At 41.1% G+C, this 4,748-nt stretch overlaps 1 non-coding gene across 1 annotated transcript; it reads left to right on the forward strand.

Moving 5' to 3' along the window:
* Window positions 1–4,083: 4,083 nt before the first annotated feature.
* On the forward strand, window positions 4,084–4,187 carry LOC130937644 (small nucleolar RNA R71). Its single transcript, XR_009068853.1, has one exon. It is a non-coding gene; the product is annotated as a small nucleolar RNA R71 (small nucleolar RNA).
* Window positions 4,188–4,748: the final 561 nt, after the last annotated feature.

The raw sequence follows: 4,748 nt of genomic DNA on the forward strand, positions 1-4,748 counted from the left end.
AACACACAAACTCATAGTAAAGTCCAGAAAAGTGAATTTTAACTAAAAACTAATAAAAATATACTAAAAACTAACTAGATCATACTAAAAACATACTAAAAACAATGCCAAAAAGGGTACAAATTATCCGCTCATCACAACACCAAACTTAAATTGTTGCTTGTCCTCAAGCAACTGAAAATCAAATAAGATAAAAAGAAGAGAATATACTATAGACTCCAAGTTATCAATGAAACTTAGCTCCAAATTAGATGAGCGGGACTAGTAGCTTTTTGCCTCCGAACAGTTTTGGCATCTCACTCTATCCTTTGAAATTCAGAATGATTGGCTTCTTTAGGAACTCAGAATCCAGATAGTGTTATTGATTCTCCTAGTTAAGTATGATGATTCTTGAACACAGCTACTTATTGAGTCTTGGCCGTGGCCCAAAGCACTCTGTCTTCCAGTATTACCACCGGATACATACATGCCACAGACACATAATTGGGTGAACCTTTTCAGATTGTGACTCAGCTTTGCTAGAGTCCCCAATTAGAGGTGTCCAGGGTTCTTAAGCACACTCTTTTTGCCTTGGATCACAACTTTATTTCTTTCTTTTTCTTTCTTTTTCTTTTTCTCCCTTTTTTTCCGTTTTTTTTTTGTATTCACTGCTTTTTCTTGCTTCAAGAATCATTTTTATGATTTTTCAGATCCTTAGTAACATGTCTCCTTTTTCATCATTCTTTCAAGAGCCAACAATTTTAACATTCATGAACAATAAATTCAAAAGACATATGCACTGTTCAAGCATACATTCAGAAAACAAAAAGTATTGTCACCACATTAAACTAATTAAGCTAGTTTTAAAGATGAATTTGAAATCATGTACTTCTTGTTCTTTTGTGATTAAAAACAGTTTTCATTTAAGAAAGGTGATGGATTCATAGGACATTCATAACTTTAAGGCATAGACACTAAGACACTAATGATCATAAGACACAAACATAGATAAACATAAGCATAGAAATTTGAAAAACAGAAAAATAAAGAACAAGGAGATTAAAGAACGGGTCCACCTCAGTGATGGCGGCTTGTTCTTCCTCTTGAAGGTCTTATGGAGTGCTTGAGCTCCTCAATGTCTCTTCCTTGTCTTTGTTGCTCATCTCTCATGATTCTTTGATCTTCTCTAATTTCATGGAGGAGGATGGCATGTTCTTGGTGCTCCACCCTTAGTTGTTCCATGTTGGAACTCAATTCTCCTAGGGAGGTGTTAATTTGCTCCCAATAGTCTTGTGGAGGAAAGTGCATCCCTTGAGGCATCTCAGGGATCTCATGATGAGAGGGGTCTCTTGTATACTCCATCTTTTTCTTAGTGATGGACTTGTGGTCATGCCTTCTCAGTTGAACCGGCTTCCCTCTTGAGTTTCTCTTCCATTGAGCGCCCTCTTTACAAATGTTTATGAGGACTTGGTCCAACCTTTAATGAAAGTTGACCCTTCTTCATGGCCACAACTTCATAGAAGTGGTCTTGATGCACCCTTGAGATGAATCTCTCCATCTTCCATGACTCGGAGGTGAAAGCTTTTGCCTTTCTTTTCCTCTTTCTAGAGGTTTCTCCGGCCTTGGATGCCATAAATGGTTATGGAAAAACAAAAAGCAATGCTTTTACCACACCAAACTTAAAAGGTTTACTCGTCCTCGAGCAAAAGAAGAAAGAAGAGAGTAGAAGAAGAAGGAATGAGGAAGAAGGGAGTGGCTTTGTGTTTCGGCCATTATGGATGGGAAAGTGGTTTGAATTTGAATGGTGAGGTAGGTGGGGTTTTATGAAGGATGGAGGTGAGTGGTGAAGAGAAAGATGGGATTTGATAGGTGAGGGGTTTTTGAGAAAGAGGTGTTGAGGTGATTGGTGAATGGGTGAAGAAAAGAGAGAGTGATGGGGTTGGTGGGGATCCTGTGGGGTCCACAGATCCTTAGGTGTCAAGGAAAAGTCATCCCTGCACCAAATGGCATGCAAAATCACGTTTTGAGCCAATTCTGGCGTTAAACGCCGGGCTGGTGCCCCTTTCTGGCGTTTAACGCCAGGTTCTTGCCCTTTCCTGGCGTTTAACGCCAGTCTGGTGCCCCTTTCTGGCGTTAAACGCCCAGAATGGTGCCAGACTGGGCGTTAAACGCCCACCTGCTAGCCTTACTGGCGTTTAAACGCCAGTAGGTTCTTCCTCCAGGGTGTGCTATTTTTCTTCCTGTTTTTCATTCTATTTTTACTTTTTCAATTGATTTTGTGACTTCTTATGATCATCAACCTACAAAAAACATAAAATAACAAAGGAAAATAGATAAAATATAGCATTGGGTTGCCTCCCAACAAGCGCTTCTTTAATGTCAGTAGCTTGACAGAGGGCTCTCATGGATCCTCACAGATTCTCAGAGCAATGTTGGAACCTCCCAACACCAAACTTAGAGTTTGAATGTGGGGGTTCAACACCAAACTTAGAGTTTGGTTGTGGCCTCCCAACACCAAACTTAGAGTTTGACTGTGGGGGCTCTGTTTGACTCTAATTTGAGAGAAGCTCTTCATGCTTCCTCTCCATGGTGACAGAGGGACATCCTTGAGCCTTAAACACAAAGGATTCTTCATTCACTTGAATGATCAGTTCACCTCTATCAACATCAATCACAGCCTTTGCTGTGGCTAGGAAAGGTCTGCCAAGGATGATGGTTCCATCCATGCACTTCCCAGTCTCTAGGACTATGAAATCAGCAGGGATGTAATGGTCTTCAATTTTCACCAAAACATCCTCTACAAGTCCATGAGCTTGTTTTCTTGAGTTGTCTGCCATCTCCAATGAGATTCTTGCAGCTTGCACCTCAAAGATCCCTAGCTTCTCCATTACAGAGAGAGGCATGAGGTTTACACTTGACCCTAAGTCACACAGAGCCTTCTTGAAGGTCATGGTGCCTATGGTGCAAGGTATTGAAAACTTCCCAGGATCTTGTCTCTTTTGAGGTAATTTCTGCTTAGACAAGTCATCCAGTTCTTTGGTGAGCAAAGGAGGTTCATCCTCCCAAGTCTCATTTCCAAATAACTTGTCATTTAGCTTCATGATTGCTCCAAGGTATTTAGCAACTTGCTCTTCAGTGACATACTCATCCTCTTCAGAGGAAGAATACTCATCAGAGCTCATGAATGGCAGAAGTAAGTCCAATGGAATCTCTATGGTCTCATTTTGAGCCTCAGATTCCCATGGTTCCTCATTGGGGAACTCAGTGGAGGCTAGTGCACGCCCATTGAGGTCTTCCTCAGTGGCGTTCACTTCCTCTCCTTCCTCTCCAAATTCGGCCATGCTTATGGCCTTGCACTCTCCTTTTGGATTTTCTTCTGTATTGCTTGGAAGAGTACTAGGAGGGAGTTCAGTAACTTTCTTGCTCAGCTGTCCCACTTGTGCCTCCAAATTTCTAATGGAGGACCTTGTTTCAGTCATGAAACTTTGAGTGGTTTTGATTAGATCAGAGACCATGGTTGCTAAGTCAGAGGGGTTCTGCTTAGAATTCTCTGTCTGTTGCTGAGAAGATGATGGAAAAGGCTTGCCATTGCTAAACCTGTTTCTTCCACCATTATTGTTGTTGAAACCTTGTTGAGGTCTCTCTTGATTCTTCCATGAGAAATTTGGGTGATTTCTCCATGAAGAATTATAGGTGTTTCCATAGGGTTCTCCTAGGTAATTCACCTCTTCCATTGAAGGGTTCTCAGGATCATAGGCTTCTTCTTCAGATGAAGCATCCTTAGTACTGCTTGGTGCATTTTGCATTCCAGACAGACTTTGAGAAATCAAATTGACTTGTTGAGTCAATATTTTGTTCTGAGCCAGAATGGCGTTCAGAGTATCAATCTCAAGAACTCCTTTCTTCTGATTAGTCCCATTGTTCACAGGATTCCTTTCAGAAGTGTACATGAATTGGTTATTTGCAACCATTTCAATTAGCTCTTGAGCCTCTGTAGGCATCTTCTTCAGATGAAGAGACCCTCCAGCAGAGCTATCCAAAGACATCTTAGATAGTTCAGACAGACCATCATAGAAAATACCTATGATGCTCCATTCAGAAAGCATGTCAGATGGACATTTTCTGATTAATTGTTTGTATCTTTCCCAAGCTTCATAGAGGGATTCTCCATCCTTCTGTCTGAAGGTTTGGACTTCCACTCTAAGCTTACTCAATTTTTGAGGTGGAAAGAACTTTGCCAAGAAGGCATTGACTAGCTTTTCCCATGAGTCTAGACTTTCTTTAGGTTGTGAGTCCAACCATGTCCTAGCTCTGTTTCTTACAGCAAAAGGGAATAGCATAAGTCTGTAGACCTCAGGGTCAACCCCATTAGTCTTGACAGTGTCACAGATTTACAAGAATTCAGCTAAGAACTGATGAGGATCTTCCAATGGAAGTCCATGGAACTTGCAATTCTGTTGCATTAGAGAAACTAATTGAGGCTTAAGCTCAAAGTTGTTTGCTCCAATGGCAGGGATAGAGATGCTTCTCCCATAGAAGTCGGGAGTAGGTGCAGTAAAGTCACCCAACACCTTCCTTGCATTATTGTTGTTTTCGGCTGCCATGTCTTCTTCTTCTTTGAAGATTTCTGTTAGGTCCTTTACAGAGAGTTGTGCCTTAGCTTCTCTTAGTTTTCGCTTCAAGGTCCTTTCAGGTTCAGGGTCAGCTTCAACAAAAATGCCTTTGTCTTTGTTCCTGCTCATATGAAAGAGAAGAGAACAAGAAAATGT

Source organism: Arachis stenosperma, chromosome 6, assembly GCF_014773155.1.
Source record: "Arachis stenosperma cultivar V10309 chromosome 6, arast.V10309.gnm1.PFL2, whole genome shotgun sequence".
In the NCBI taxonomy this organism is placed as follows: Eukaryota; Viridiplantae; Streptophyta; class Magnoliopsida; order Fabales; family Fabaceae; genus Arachis; species Arachis stenosperma.